The sequence below is a fragment of the Phoca vitulina genome, unplaced genomic scaffold (genome assembly GCF_004348235.1).
Source record: "Phoca vitulina isolate PV1807 unplaced genomic scaffold, GSC_HSeal_1.0 scaffold4, whole genome shotgun sequence".
In the NCBI taxonomy this organism is placed as follows: domain Eukaryota; kingdom Metazoa; phylum Chordata; class Mammalia; order Carnivora; family Phocidae; genus Phoca; species Phoca vitulina.
Window position 1 is genome coordinate 82,716,319 of NW_022589707.1, and position 17,314 is coordinate 82,733,632.

The window sequence follows — 17,314 nt, forward strand, 5'->3', positions numbered from 1 at the left end:
GCCGGCAGCAGAGACCAGGCTGGAGAGTGTGATTTATTCTTGTTACACCTGTTGGGATTTTCCAGTCATTTCTCTGGGGCGAATTTTAAAAATTTAAGCCTTCACATTGGAAAGTAAAGTGTGCCTATGTTTTTCTATGAACATGTTAGCATAACGTTTTCTTTTCCCAGTTAGCTATTCCCACAGGTGTAGAAAAAAAAAAGGCTCAGGGGCAATCTGAAAGAAGATTGTATTTTAAAGAACAGTGTGAGGACTACTTAAAATGGGGCTTTGAACTGCGATTGTGTTCCTCGCAGTATGGGCTGAATGGAGGAGAGCCGAGCCTGATTATGCAGCCCGACTGACCGAGCCTAATCAGAATTATTTCGGCACACTGCTTCACTACAGCCTCAGACCCATTAAACCCTAAACGCTTCTGCCTGCCCACTTCCCGCTCTGTCTCCCACCGTGACCTGTTACTTCTCAACAGAGGTTCCTCAGTGGGCTACTCAAAACATTTTTTTGGTAAACGGAGGTGCTGGGTTTAACAGGCTCCTCCAAACCCATCAGCAAAGCTGTCATTTTATGGCAAGAAGGGGTAGCGTCCCACTTTAAAATAGCACCCCCGAGACTGCCCTGCAGAAAGGGGCCTTGAGGTAGTTCTTTCACCTTGCGATGTATTTTTATTGAGAAACGTTGAAGTGACACAGTTATTACTCCCTCCGCAAAGCCAGCTCTGGATTCAAAAATCAAAGTTTGGATATCTCATCTTGAACTCATCAGGTTATTAACGCCTATCACATTGCTTAACGCATCATTTCCAAACACGGAGTTCCATTTTGGGGACCGGGTGAGGCAACTTATGGCATCAGAATGGCACATTCTGCTTTCTGTTGCCCTAATTCAATCTCCCACACCATCCAGACTTATCCCTTTACTGGCGTGGCCCTGATATTCCACATGCTACCACTTGGTACCCATTTTAATTTAAGTACATAAGGATGTTCAGGTGTGCTTTTTTACAGACACACTTCTTCATTTAAACCTAAATTATGTATCTAAATTTTGATCAGAACAGGCACAATCAGAAATTTTCAGTCTTTAAAAATTACTGTCTATCCAAATTTGATACTTCTGTGATACTCTACATGTGCATGCATTATGAATATACACGATGCATAGTCAACCTCTGTGCTTCAGATTCCTCATCTGCAAAATGAAGATAATATAGCACCTTCTTTGTAAAATTGCCATGAGGATTAAATGAGCTAATATTTTTAAGTCACTTAGAACAACACCCAGCACATAGTAGATGCTATGCAAATGTTTGTATTAAATAAATAACAATAAATCAGATATCATCTATGAATGAGAAAATGAACCAATAATTCTTTCAGGCATTCATCCAGAATGCTAGAGTTCTGCCCTGAAGTATTAGTTTACCTTCATGATCTTTATTTTTGTCATTATTTAGCAGGCTTTTCTAATTGACCAAGTTCACATTCACTGCCTGTTTTCTGCAATATTTTGTAAGTTCTCCCAGGGCAGAAATGATGGATGTTTTCCTTTGAACTCCTTTCCTGGAACTCAAAAAAGATGTCAATTAGCTAACTGAATGTGAGATAAAGAATTTTGCTGAAGTAGTCTTTACACTGAGTGGGGAAAAAAGAATTAACTGAGTGATTCTCTCCTCCACCCTGAAATACCACGCTGTACCCACATGGTCACAGGCATCCCTGGGCATGTTTCTCAAAGATGTGGCTCTGCACAGGGGAGACAAGTTAAGTGCCATGTCTTTTGGTGAAAGTGTCATAGGGGCCATCTGTTTCTGTAAATACAGTACAGAGACCTAGGAACCCAACAGATAATTTGATGGCACAGCAGACTGGCATCCTATTGCTTTTTTATAATTTACTGATAGGCAAAATGCCAAGATTTTAGAAAGGCTTCGTGATGCTGAATGAAGGAGGGAGACTGAGAGAAAATGTTTTTGAGGCAAACTGATATACTTTTTAATATTTCAAGAGAACAGCAGATTGGTTCTCTTTTTGAATCTGTGTACCATCAAAACCAACAAAACATGCATTAGTTCCTGGCTCACTCTTTCTCTTTCTCTTAGTCTCCGTTTCCGCCCCCCCCCCGCCCCATCTCCTGCCCCACCTTGTTTTGAGTACAGACATGTTTTATAAGCCACTGTTTTTATTTTTTTATATTTATAAAATTTATTGTTATGTTAATCACCATACATTACATCATTAGTTTTTGATGTAGTGTTCCATGATTCATTGTTTGCGTATAACACCCAGTGCTCCATGCAGAACGTGCCCTCTTAAATACCCATCACCAGGCTAACCCATCCCCCCACCCCCTCCCCTCTAGAACCCTCAGTTTGTTTCTCAGAGTCCATAGTCTCTCATGGTTCGTCTCCCCCTCCGATTTCCCCCCCTTCATTTTTTCCCTTCCTACTATCTTCTTTTTTTTTTTTAAACATATAATGTATTATTTGTTTCAGAGGTACAGGTCTGTGATTCAACAGTCTTGCACAATTCACAGCGCTCACCATAGCACATACCCTCCCCAATGTCTATCATCCAGCCACCCCATCTCTCCCACCCCCCACCACTCCAGCAACCCTCAGTTTGTTTCCTGAGATTAAGAATTCCTCATATCAGTGAGATCATATGATACATGGCTTTCTCTGATTGACTTATTTCGCTCAGCATAATACCCTCCAGTTCCATCCACGTCGTTGCAAATGGCAAGATTTCATTCCTTTTGATAAGCCACTGTTTTTAAAAAGGAGCTCTGGTATTGTTATAATTAAGAATGATTCTGCAAGAAAAGGGTTTTTGCAAATGAAAGTGGTCAAAAACTCTGATACCTTTAACAAGAGCACTAAAATAACCAGAATTTCTCATACACTATGTCCTGGCAACACTTTATATAGGGTTCTTCTACGGTTACTTATACACGTGTCAAGATATGCATTTCATTTTAAATGTATGTCTAACTGCATTGCATTTAAAGTCTTCTTAGTTAGAACTGTGTTTATATATGTGAAAATTTATTGGACAATTCAAAGAATAGCAAAGATGAAATTATCATTGAAATTTGGAAGGATGTAACAACAGGGATAGAAATGAGAAGAGAAAAAAAAAGGTTGTAAAGAACAGGAAACATTAGGGTTCAAAGTATATAAAATTGCTCTGTAGGTCAAAAAAGTCAAATATCAGTAATTTCATGTGATGGACCCTAACTACTTCCCTGGGACTTCCCAGCTCCAGTAACATCCAAATTCTTTCTTCCTTCCTTTCTTCCTTCCTTCCTTCCTCCCTCCCTCCCTTCCTTTCCCTCTTTCTAGATTTTATTTATTTATTTGACACAGAGAGCAAGCACAAGCAGGGGGAGCAGCAGAGGGAGAGGGAGAAGCAGGCTCCCCACCAAGCAGGGAGCCCCACATGGGGCTCGATCCCAGGACCCTGGGATCATGACCTGAGCTGAAGGCAGACGCTTAACCGACTGAGCCACCCAGGCACCCCACATCTAAATTATTTAACAGAAATATAGTCAGGGTTCCCAGAGCAAATAATTTCCATTCATATGACTGGTTGTATAACAAGACTCATCACCATTTTCTGGAAGTTTCAGTTGCTATAAGAAATGTTACTCCCACCCCCCACCACCAAACAGCTACATATTGCTCAAGGGCATTAGAGTGCCAAAGTAATTTTCCCTACCTCTTCTTAATTATATATTTAAACACACACACACACACACACACACACACACACACAAACCTGAATATTTCTTTGTATAAGAATGTACTATATGTAAGTTCATTTTTCAAAATGGCGTTCCTTCTGACATCTAAAACCTCATTTGAATAATGCAGAAGTAATTCATTCATAAAAATAAGATAGAAAGAGGTTTGATAATTCTACTCTAACAAAATTGACCAAAATCACCCTAACTCAAAAGAGATATTTTTAATTACGTATTTTCAAATCTTTTCTGAACTGTAAAACCCACCATCTCTTAGAAAAATTCTTAACACATTCTCTCATTACTGCTGTTACAGTGATGTTAGTGAGCACATTCACAGTCAGGCTCCCTTAGATTTATTTTAGTAGCCCAAGCATTGGATGAGTCATGAAGGGGTTTATGAATCTGTTGAAAGTTATGGAAGCCTAACCCAAGAAAATTCAGAAACCCCTAAATACCTGTTGTTCATGCAATAGGATGTTCAAGAACCTCAGAGTCCCTAAAGATCTTTTAACTGCCACAATTCATCCTATTCATCACTCACCTGTCTTTTTTCTTAGACAGCACTACAGGAAACAATAAAATTCTTCACAATCCCCCCACTCCAATGTATCAAGGTTTCCTTAGAGTTCTTGTCTGAACCCTGTAATTTCAATAAAGTTGGAATCTCGAAATTTTTAATTTTTGAAGTTAACATTGTCATGAATATTTTTCATATCGCTGACAGTATTCAGAATTATAATTTCAAGTGAACACAAAATATTCCACCGCAATGCTATGCCATTATTTTTATCATCAGACACCAAAGATTTCTGAAAAAATTTTCCGAAATGAAACAAGTGGAAACATCTTTATGGTGGTGCCATCCCACATTCTTTTCTAAATGGCAACTTTGTTATTTTCAGGGCAACCAGAAGTGTATGTGGCCACCTTTACATGTTGCTACTCGAAATTCTCTTAGAATATTTTGGCCAGTTTCAATAGACGTAAGACAGGTTCATCTTTGCAAACACCAATGTATTACCCAAACACTAACAGATTTCCATTTCCTGCAGTGTAAAATCCTTAGTCTGTTATTCAACATCCTGGACAATCCAGCCCCTACCTGTGACTCCATTAGTCCTAAACACCCCCAGGCCCTTCCGGCTAGACAGGGCTCTGATCCCAGCCCCCACTACGCCAGGCCCATCCAGCTTTGCACCTCTGTTGACTCTGTTTCCAGACACCACTCTTGGAATGTGCCCCTCACTCCTCACCCTTTGTTTAAATATCTCCCTTCCATCAGAGCCAAGATCAAGTCCATTTGCCTGACTCTTGATCTCAGCTCAAGTCATGATCTCAGGGTCCTGGGATCAAGCCCTGCATCAGGCTCCACCCAGCGGGGAGTCTGCTTCTCTCTCTCTCTCTCCCTCTCCTTCTGGCCCTCTCCCTGCTCACACTCACTCTGTCTTCTAAAATAAATAAATAAATCTTAAAAATAAAAAAAAAATTTTTAAAGGCATTTGTGCCTTAACTCCTTTTATTCACAACCATATCCCCAAATATAATGTAAGTTCTGGTTGGCATTTCGAAAGCCCACTACAGTGCAAAAACATCCTTTTTAAGAATCAAAATATCCATACAGGAAGTAGGAAACCGCTGAGACATTTGCCCATGTCTGGGAAAGAATGGGGGGGGGGGTCCTCCTAGATGAAAAGGACAGGATGAGCAGAGGGAGGGAGGGACAGAACCTGGTCTGAGCAGAAAAGAGAGCTTATCAGTCCTGGGCTCTGTCGTCTGTGATCAGTGTGGAAGGTGACAGGCATGACCAGATCACAGTCCTGCTGAGATGAGAAAGCTGACCCGGGGGCATGACCCAATGGACAGCTGTGTCTGTGACTGGCTCACACACACCTGAAAGAAGGCTTGCTACCAAACAGCATCCTCCCCCACGGGATTTCTTTCCATTATTTTAAAACAGTATCTAGGTAAGCAAGGGATGGTAAAACGGAATACCCCTGAGATATTTAATATTTTCTATAAGAGGAGGTATGAGAAATGAGACCAGCTAGAAAATGGGGAAATTTGACCACTTTGCTATTTATACATAGGACCTGATTGTGTAATAAAAGGTGGCATTTATTGAATCCTTCTATCACTGTTTTAGGCATATGTGTGCCTACTAACTAATTTAATCCTCATGATTACACAAGGATGCATTTCCTAGGACTACTGCCATTTTGCAGAAGAGGACGCGGAGAGTCAGAGAGGTTAGTAACTTGCCCAACATCACACAGCAAGGAAACCAGGGGGTTGGACTCTGTTAGTGTGCAAACTGTCCTGTTAGTGGGTGGCATCCACCCCTTCAGACCACAAGTATTGTCCCATCAGAATCTGAATTAAACCTCACACTAATCATGCCATTCAAAGCACCTCTCCCCACTGGCTTTATAAAGCAATGAATTTTTCGGCCACTGCCGTATTTCCCTCCGCAGGACAGAGAGGAGAGTCTCTATTTTTCCCCTCATGACATCAAGAAAACTGAAGACAAGAGAGCGGCAACTTCCCCTTCCAATTCCTCACCTGGCTGGTTCACGTCCCTTGACTCTGTTCCACCAGCCTCTTCTGTTTCGTTTTGTTTGGGGTTTTCACTGTCAAGACAGGGGGCTGGCTGGCCGGCCACCAATTAAGGGAAAGTAATTTTGAGAATGCTCAGGAGATCTCAGATTTAACTATTTTGATTTCTCCTCCAGCCTTCAGAGGCAGAAAGTACTGTGTATCTCACACCAAAGTCTCCACGGATATGGGCAAGGTTTCATGCTCTTAGAGCTAAGTCCAGAGTGGTGATGTGAAAAATGTCCGTTAGTGGCTTTCAGATTTATTTTTCCCTTCAGCTATAGCACAGAAATCTTAGTATTGCTATAAAACGACTGCACGGTGTCCTCCCATCCCTCAAATTCTGTTCCTGGGAAAGACCACAGCTCACACATAGGATGATGCATGACTCAACATCTCTCTTCATGGTCCACCCTCTCCCTCCCTTGCTTAGCTCCCCTTCCTCTTCCCATTTTCCATAGGCAGCAGAAGGGGTTGCCGTGGATGGGGATTAGTATACAGAACAAAAGCATATTTTCAATGAAGTATCTTGAAATCAAAACACTAATTCTGAAATGCCTTTCTTCCATCTATTTGATTTGAAATGACCTCGCACACAAATGCAAAAGCCTTAGACCCATTTTGTTGTGGTCCAGACGATGCTTGCAGCCCATGACCCCAGCTTCATTGAAATGATCCCTCTCTAGTTCAAGGTTTTGCTGACTCCATTTTCCATAGTTAATTACTCATATTTAAAAGGTTGTCTAATACCACCCAGCTCATTTACATAACTGAAGCAAGAGTCCATGCCCGGACCTTAAGCTTCTTCTCCCTCCAAGTGCCCCTTCCCAGCTGTCTAATCCAATTTGAAGCTTTTTGTGGGGAAGCGTCTGTCATTTGCTATGTCTGTTTCCTTTTGTATGTATTCAGAAGAAAGGATGCAATGTTTACAAAAATACAATAACAAAAAGCATAGAAGGCTTCAGAAGGTGGAAACTAGAGAGATTAGCTGATTTTAAATGATCTGCAAGGATTAACTAACAGCTAAAACTATTTGCCTTTCAAATAATATTATATGATTTTTTAAAAAATCCTGGGTGTTGACTGCAAATATACTAAACATTACAAGATTTTCCTGATTTGTCCTCCCCATACTCAATATCGTGCTAGCCAATCACACAGTTTTCCAGATCCTTCTAAAGTTCTCTAGAAGCTTAAAAATGTTCTCAAGGATTTTATATAAGAAACCCAACCCAATTCTCTGTAGGCCCACTAAACTTAAGCTCCCCCATATCCTGATACAACTTAAAAATTTTCCAGACACACTGAAAATTCAAGTAAAGTACTGAATGTAGAATCGTTTTTGCCTCAAAAAGCAATAACTTTCATATCTCTTGAATAATTATAAATAAATAATTTCAAACAGTTAAATAGATTACTTTCTAAATTAGGAGACAATTTTAGTTTACCTAGATAAGACATAAAATTCTTAAGAGGGGTTTTCTGGTAAGTTATTAACAATAAAAATAAATAATAAAAAATGAACATTTTGTATTATAGTGGAAAATTGTTCTGCACCTCTGATGTTTACATAACTTTTTTCTTTTTTTCTGTTTTTCTGCTGCTATAGAAAGTCACAGAACATACTGCTCTCCTAAAACAGCAGAGATTCAGGCCAATTTATAGTAAAATTCAAGAAACTACTCATACTCTTTAGTTCTACTGACATTTTGTCTCATAAATACAATTTCCTAAATAATTATGGAATGACTATTATGTGAAATGTACCATTTTAGGGGTTGTTGGGTATAGATAAAAATTTTATAGCAACCATTTAGCTTACTTTTCCCATTTTATAGTTGAGAAAAACCAAAGGAGACACAGACAATCAGAAGCTGGGTATGAGCAATAAGGTCTTAACCTTATTCCTAAACAAAAATACATTTTAGAAAACGGGTATCAGTTTTGCTGTCTTTAATTATACAAAAGAAAGGATAAAGAAGAGGGAGAAGCCAAGAAGGAAGGCTTGATAATGACTCTACCCAGAGAACAGGATCAGCCTCAATCTGTGGAAGCTTTTTTGTTTTTTGTTTTTTGTTTTTGTTTTTAAGGCACAGGGCCTGATGCTTTTATTTATTTACTTTAAAGATTTTATTTATTTAAGACAGAAAGAGAGAGAGAGAGAACGAGCAAGGGGGAGAGGCAGAGAGAAAAGCGACTCCCCGCTGATCAGGGAGCCCGATGCAGGGTTCGATCCAGGACCCCGAGATCATGACCTGAGCCAAAGGCAGACGCCCAACAGACTGAGCCACCCAGGTGTCCCAATCTATGGAAGTTTTAATGAAACAAATCAGCAGCAACTAGGGATGGGGAATGTGGGCCCCTGATAGATTTTATGTGTTATAAAGAAGAAAAAGATGGAATAAAGAGGTGAATTCAAATGGAAAAACTGATCCATTTTACTGTTGTTATAAAATATGGACATAAAGCAAACTGCAATGAAAATACGAAAAAGTCCGGATTCCTGGTTCAGCTATGAACCTTAGTGATGCTGGCAAGCTACTCTACTTTCTGGATTGTGATTTCCTCAATTATTCAGGGAGGTGTTTGACTAGGTATTTATAAAGATTAAATCTAGTACAGAATTCCCAGAATTCCATGGAAAGACTTTTGTCCTCAAATAACGAAAACCTGCCTTATTGAAGCTGTTCAAAAATGACATGCACATCATTATAAAATCGTGAATTACATGTTTGAGTTTTTATAATAGCAACTGATTAATTATTCCCCAAAACTCCTTGAATGCCAATCCATGGGCTCCCTGCTATGGACGGAATACTGCATTCCCCCCCACCCCCCCAAATTGATATGTTGAAGCCGGAATTCTCAATGTGATGGTATTTGGAGGTGGGGCCTTAAGGAGGTGATTAGGTCATGAGGGTGGAGACTTTGTGAAGGGGATCAGTGCTCTTTTTTTTTTTTTTAAGATTTTATTTATTTATTTCACAAAGAGAGAGAGATAGTGAGAGCAGGAACACAAGCAGGGGGAGTGGGAGAGGGAGAAGCAGGCTTCCCGCCAAGCAGGGAGCCCGATGTGGGGCTCAATCCCAGGAACCTGGGATCATGACCTGAGCCGAAGGCAGACGCTTAAGGACTGAACCACCCAGGCGCCCCGGGATCAGTGCTCTTATAAGAAGAGACACAGAGAAATCATCTCTCTCCTGGCCAGCCCTGTGAGGGAGGATACAGCAAGAAAGCAGCAGTCTGCCAACCAGAAAGAAACTCTCACTAGGAACCAAATCAGCAAGCACCTTGATTTGGACTTCTCAGCCTCTGGAACTGTGAGAAATAAATTTCTCTTGTTTAAGCCAGTCTGTGGCATTTTGTTATAGCAGCCCCTAAAGCTGAGTCATTTTTGGCAGCCACACCCATCCAGCAAAGCTAAAACAGGGGGTGTGTTGGGGGAGACCAGGAGTCGAAACTGGGGAGCAGATAAAAGCAGGCCAGGCCAACTGCTATGGCCTGCAGGAGCCACTGCTGGACATTACGGATGAGATGAGGAGGTTTTTATTAGAAAGGTTCCTTTGGCAGCAGCGTGGAGGACAGGATAGATTCAAGAAATTGCAAGAAGACTAGCTGTGGTCGTTCAGGTAAGAAATTATGCAGGGAGATGGAGAGAAGACAACAGATGTGGAATTTATTTGAGAGGCACAGTCAATGTGACTTCGGAGGAGTGGGAGGAATGTAGAGATATCTGACCCAATCCTTTTATTTTATGGATGAGGACTAGACAGATTGATTTACTTGTTTAAGAATCTAAATTTAAGTAGTGGCAGAACTAAAACTAAAATTTAAGTCTCCTGATCTCCAGCACTCCCTCCCCCCAGACACAGGAGACTTTTTCATACTTTAAAATGTTTTCCAGGGAAAGGAGGTATTTTAGCTTCCCTAGCATTAGTTTTCCTCATTATAAAACATATCTATACAGACTAAGTATTTTGTCATCCTTCATCAATCCATTTTTCTACACACTACATGGTCAACTAGCTGGTTAATTCCATTAGGTCGATTAAAAAAAAATACACCGTTTACAAAACAATAGTATATCTAACGAAAAGTGGTCATTGTTCAGTCTTTCATAAGAGAAAGTCAACACTACTGTCTGTAATTGAAATTTTTTGTTAAAAACTAATTGCCTCAACCCTTTACTACAAAACCTGTTTCCTCAATTGTATATGAATCTTTTAAAAAATGTGTCTTTTGGTGAGATATATTTATTTGAATATTGAAAAAATAAAATGTAAAAAAATAATACACAGATTTATTTTGAGACTTAAACATTCTTTCTTCTTACCACCTATTCATTTGTAAGCAGAATACAGAATGTACTCGGTTTGGTGGCCCTCTTTCAGTCGTTCTGGCCAGTTTTCAGGAGGTTTGGAAAACTTAAGGGCCAGAAAGGCTGGAGAGGGAGTACAGACCGGCTCGCTAACATCCAGACCTGGGCCGCCCAATCCAGCAGCCACTAGCAGCCACTAGCAGCCACTAGCCATGGATGGCAACTGAGCACTTGAAAGGTGGCTAGTTCACATCGAAATGTGCTGTCTGAGGACACATATGCTGGATTCTGAACATTTTGTAGGAAGAACAGAATGTGAGATATCTCACTGATGGTTTAATCAATACATGTTGAAATAACATTTTAGATTTACTGAGTTAAGTAAAACATATTACATTAATTTTACCCATTTCCTTTTACTCTTTTGAATGTGGCTGCTAGAAAATTTAAAATTAACTCTGTGGCTCATATTATATTTCTATATTGGAGTGTGCTACTCTAGACATTTGCAACATAGTTCGAGGCAATAAGGCGTTCATAAATAACATCATAGCTACCGGGTGCGTGGTAGAAGAGGCTGGGGAGATCAATTCTGTCCAGACTGGTCAGGTCAGGCTCCAACCCGCCAAAGCCTAAGGAAAAAAAAGTCCCAATAAAGTCCTGGCTTCCATCTCAAATTCTAGAATGAAAACCAACTCCTGAGGATTTGAGACCAGAGGATCTTCTAAGGATAGAAATTGCTCAACTAATCCTCAATCCTCAAACCCTACAAGTTCATAAGCTGAAGTACTACTTTTGTAACACAAAGGGATCCAGGATATGTCTATTCAGGGTTCCTTTAAGCCAGAAACTCCTGTTCCTAAGGATAGAGCCTCAAAAAAAGTTTTGAGCAGCTTCCAAAAATGTGAAGAATGCCTCAAGGCTCAGCACATGAGGAGCTCTCCTTGGTACTGAGACCTCTGCTTTTGGTTGATCTCAATCTTGGCTCTCTGTGCCTGCAAGCTGAACTCCTCTGCCTTGGCCCTGTCTATTTGCTCTGCCTGAACACACCCAATCCCATACACTGTTCATAGCTCAATCCTTGCACTCACCACACTCTATGAGGGTATGTTTATTTACGCACTCATCTCTCCCCCTGGACTCGGCTCCTTGAGGCTAGCAATAACATTCTATATCCATCTTCGTACACCAAGTACATAAGTCGGTATAAAGTAGGCATTCAATAAATGAATACAGTCCTAGCTAACTTGTAATTATGGCACTCTATGATCTGCTATATATCCTAGGCTGGGATGCACCAAGTATAGGTTAGGCTTTAAAAAAAAGATTTAAGGTGGGGCGTCTCGGTGGCTCAGTTGGTTAAGTGTCTGCCTTCAGCTCAGGCAGTGATCCCAGGGTCCTGGGATTGAGCCCCAAGTCATAGGGCTCCCTGCTCAGCGGGGAGTCTGCTTATCCGTCTCCCTCTCCTTTTGCCCCTCCCCCCACTCTTTCAGGCTCTCTCTCAAATGAACAAATAAAACCTTTAAAAAAAAAGATTTAAGGTGTAATTTTTAAATTTTTTTGCAGGCAGAGGTGTGTGTGTGTGTGTTTGTACAATGGGAAATTTGAGGAGGGGAAGAGAAAGAGCAAAGAGTCAGCAGAGGGGTAGGAACAACATATGTTCAGAGCATGAGAAGATGAGGTTTAGGGTTGTGAGGCGGGGGTGAGGGTGGCGGGAGTAGGACATAAGCCTTATCTAGCAACTAAGGAGATTGTTATCCTTAGGTAAGGAATAAGAGCCCCAGAAAGATTTCATTTAGGGGATTGATAGGATAAAAGGAGTATTTTAGGGAACAGTGTGCTGTGGGGGAGAGGATCAAAGGCAAAACCAGCAATTAAGAAGTTACTGGGATAATTAATAAGTGAGGAGGAAGGGCATCTTGGGCTTGGCTTATGTGGGCAGAGTCTATAGAAGTTTAGAATCGGGATGGAAATGAGCTATCTCATGTGAGGGATGTATTAGTAAAAGAGCATTTGGAGAAGTCTGGGTATATTACGGGCAAAAATCCCTATGCACAAAAACCTAAGTACATTATTTTTCGCAAATTTTGCAATTGGGCTGATGTTATTCTATGGTCTAAAGACCGGCCAAGGAGAGTACTGGCTCACCAGGTTTCAGGTTGGTTGCATTACATTTTTATTACTGCTCTAAGCCCCACCTCTTTCAACTTTTTGCATATTTAAGTCACTATCCTTTTTACTGCTCTTTAAATGTGTACATAGTTATTAACTCTTAAATCTTGTTCTTAGTCAGTGATCCAAGCTATTTTTGGATCCTGTTTGCTATATATTGCATCCTTCAATTATGAATGGTTGGATACCACTTTTGCATGAACAGTAAGTACTCCCCCGTATTTTAAGAACATTTCTTATAATGAGATATTTATTTCTCTGCTCTAAGCCAAAACAGTCTCTCACCTGGATTGTTACAACAGCCTCCTAAACCACCACCTACTTCTACTTTTATTCCCATACAGAGGTCATGGATCGTTTAAAACAAAACCACATGGTACATACTGCTCAAAACCCTCCAATACCTTTTTATCATATTCAAAATAAAATCTAAATTTCTTGTCATGGCTACAAGGATCTACATGATTGAACCCTTGTCTACCTGACCAAAGGCATTCCCTACCATTTACCCTGTTGCTGACTGTGCTTTATCCACAATGGCTCCTTGAATTCCCTGAACCTAACAAATCTTCTGCCCATCTCTAGGCCCTTAAACCAGCTGGTGCCTCCACTGGAGACCCTTCCCTCAGGTCTACTGATGCTTCAATCCTCAATATTCAGGTTGCTGCTCAAATGTCAGTTTTTCAAATGCCCACCTCTCCCACCTCCCACTGAACTCTCTAAAATTCCATTCCTCTCCCCACCTCCACACCTTTCCTCCAATTTCCTTTCTTCATGATATTTATTATCATCTAAAATTCCTGTTCAACAATCTGGAGGTGCTCATTGTAACAGGACACTGCTGGTGTTCCTCTGGTGTCCCTGTGGCACTCATCCTCCCAGGCACACTGATGGCTTCCTGCTGTAGGGATCTGCCACTCTCCACCTGAAGGGTCGCCCTGGAGTGCTTGGCCACTGTGTGCTGCCCCAGTGTGGGACTGGACTAAAGAATGGGGAGTTGACACGTTGGCTAGGTTGACACCTCAGCCAATGACAATTGGAGTTGGTAGATATACGTCCCAGCCTCTTGACCACTTCGGTAGGACAACGCTGAGATATATTCTAAACAATCTCCCGAAGTCATGGTGGGACTGAGTTCCAGTTGCCCACAGTGGTCACCTGCTCATTACTACACCCTGATTGGCTTTCTCTCTTCCCAATCTCACATAGTTTCTCCCCTGTGTGTGCTTCCTGGGACCAGCTCCCAGATAAACTACTTGTACCCAAATCCTCATCTCAGAGTCTCCCTTTGGGGTTACCCAGGTTACCTTCTTTTTTTCCTTTTTCTTTTCCTCTTTTCTCTCTCTTTTACAATTTTAAATCTTTGCCAGTAGAATCACCTTTCGGTAGATGGTTATTATAGTTTAGACAGTGGTACATAAAATAGATTACTTGTCAGTTACTTGTTGACTGGGACCCCCAATAGAATATATGCTACCTGCTTGTCTACAAGCCTCTTTTTTTTTATTCTCTACTATCTTCCTGGTGTGCTGAACAGTGCCTAGCTCAGAATAGGTGCTTTATTACACACTTGATCAAATGTGGTGTTGACATGGTAATATTGCTTCCCTTCAAGAGCCACAACTTACTACTCAGGGAGATGAGACATCAAGGTCTCTTCTAGAATAGACTAGCCTCATCATTGGACTGTGGGGGACCCAAAGGCAACACTGGTAGATTCGAGGAGCAGCAACACCATTGGATTAACTAGCGCTCTCTCTCCACCAAGCACAGAGTTTTGAATAGACTTCAGGATTGGAGTATATATAAGACTCCATGTTTGTTTCACTTCAGTTTGTGACAACTCAAAAGAAGAGAGGAATCCATGGAGGCAGAATATGAGACTTATTGTTAATATGACAGGCTTAAACAATCAATGAAAGATTTACAGAGACATGCAACAAATTGTACCTCAAGACTGTAAAGCAGGTCATGCTTTGTTTTCAATATGCTAGTTAAGGTTCTTTTTGGAACGAGATGGAATATAAGTTTAACAAAAGAAAACATTCGTCTTTTTGTATTTCCAGTACAAACACTGCAGTGCAATTATGTGAATTGTAGGAACCCATTAGTCATCCATAGTGAGGCCCCTAAAAGACAATGTCACATAAAGCAGAGACAGCTGTGCCATCACCCTGAGAGTGCCTCGGGGCCTCAGGGACCCCTCTCAAAGCAGAGATGAAAAGACCACTCCCTCCCTGGCTGTGGAGTCATTAGTGCTTGAATGGCACTAATAATAAGGCCACCATTACATGGATTATTACTATTATTATTATTATTATTATTTTTAAGAATGGTCTGTCCTCTAAGGATTGATTTGAGACTACTTTTTTCTACCTAGGTCCTCAAAAGCTTGCAAAGTTAGGTTGTCAAAGAGTCAAAACTGGGAATTTTGCTAATTTGGAATACAAGATATTGCATCCTATTATCAAATCCCTGGAGCCCACCAGTCCATTAAAATAATGAGAATTGTAATGTTTCCCCTGCAATATTAAGAGCATCTTAATTACTTAATCTCCAGTGAGTGGCATACATATAAATTTTATGCATAATCCAATCAAAGAGCTACTGAACAGCGCTCTGTGTTAAAGTCAAAGAGAATTTTCCTTCCAAAGGTGACATTTGGTTGCCAACATCAGAACCACTAAAGAAAGTATAAATGCAGACTGCCCGTTGTCCCTGCGTGTCGGAAAGGCCACTCTGCCTTTACTATATGTCTCCACATATATGGTTCTATGGAGGAAATAGATTTTTCATGTGACATTTTGGGACTTGGTATAAAAAAAAACCACATTTAGCAATAATTCTATATTATTTTGCAAAATTTTTATTGACGATATTTTACTTGATGGGTAAAAAAATAAATTTAGGAACAATGCTTAGGCCAGTGGTAATTAATAAATGTGTGTGTTTAGACACGTATACTTTCTTTTGGTAAACACTGTCCTTTTGTACTTTGCAATGGCCCCCGTATTTTAAAATATTCCATATTTTTATAATAAGAAACTACAGTTGAAAATAAAAAGAAAATTGATTTGTCAACCATATAGCTCCACTTATAGTTTATATTTATTTTTAACAAAAACTTTATTTTTGTTCCCTTTATGCAAATTTATAACTATTTTGGTTCATCAAAAGAGAAGGCTCAGAATATATTCCCAAAACTGAGAATAATGGTGGCTCATTTTTACTGACAATCAACTCATGTTCCCCCTTGAGGCAAAAAATCAATTCCTCCCCTACACATTTGGATTTCAGTGAAGAGCATGACCTGGTTGTTCAAATAAAAAGAGTGGGAGTCATCTTGGATTGTTCTCTTTTTCCACACCTGTTTCTCTCTAGTAGCCACAAACAGCTATAAAATGTAAGCTTAAAAAAAACCCTATCATTCACCTATGCATCTAATCCATCAGCAAATCCCATTGACTATGCTTCTAAAATATATCTCAGAATCACCCATTTCTCCCCAGTCTGCTCGTACCACTTAGTCCAAGTCACTGCTGTGCCTTGAGGACTATAACAGCCTCCAGTCGGGCCTCCTACAATCTATTCTCCACTTAGCACTAAAGTAATCTCTTTAAAATGTAAACCATGTTATGCCACTCCCATTCTGCAAATCCTCCACTGGTTTTCCATTTTCTTCTGTATGATTTGTTATCTGTCCCTCACCATTAGATTACAAGCTTCTTGAAAGCAGGCACTTCTTCTTAGTTTCTCCCATACCCTCAGCTCCTGGAACACACGGCATGTGTGCAACAATTATTTGCTGAAGGAACCAATGAACAAGTTCTTCACCATGCTAGGCACCATGCAAAGCACTTTACATGCATTGTTGCTTTTAATCGCCAACAACTACATGAGACAGGGGCTGTTACGATCTCCACTGTACAGAGGAACACAGGGTTCATAAACTAGTAAGTAGCAGAGCTGTAAAAGTCCAGTAAGTACAAACACTTCACGTAACTCCATTTCCAATGGTGATGTTAGATTGCTCATTTAGTGTTTTTAGATCTCAGTTTCCTGAGGGAAAAGGTTCGTGTATATGTCCGTTCCAACATTTTCTATAAATCAGAGACTCCTTGAAAATAAATCACAGAATCATGAAGTCACAGGTTACACTGGACAGCTTTCAAAAGTCTACTCCCAATTCCACTAGATATTGCTAAATGAAATATCCAACGATGCATAAAAATGTATAATATATGCATAAACTGTAAAATACATAAAAACATATAATGCTTAAAATGTATAGATAGAGTCCACAATAGCCAAACTATGGAAAGAGCCCATGTGTCCATCGACAGATGAATGGATAAAGAGGATGTGGTATATCTGAAACAAATAATACATTATATGTTAAAAAAAAAAAAGAAGAAGATAGCAGGAGGAGAAGCATGAAGGGGGGGAAATCGGAGGGGGAGACGAACCATGAGAGACTATGGACTCTGA

The 17,314-nt window shown here is 40.3% G+C and overlaps 1 protein-coding gene across 29 annotated transcripts in view; it reads right to left on the bottom strand.

Annotated features, from left to right (window-relative positions):
- Positions 1 to 17,314, bottom strand: part of NRCAM (neuronal cell adhesion molecule) — a 265,346-nt gene that overhangs the window by 153,477 nt on the left and 94,555 nt on the right. The window contains exon 3 of one of the 29 annotated variants that reach the window (XM_032402400.1): positions 11,212 to 11,286. The exons of the other annotated variants lie outside the window; for them this stretch is intronic. The gene's annotated coding sequence lies outside the window, so the exon portion shown is untranslated. The remainder of the gene's footprint in view (positions 1 to 11,211; positions 11,287 to 17,314) is intronic. 29 annotated transcript variants of the gene reach the window in all.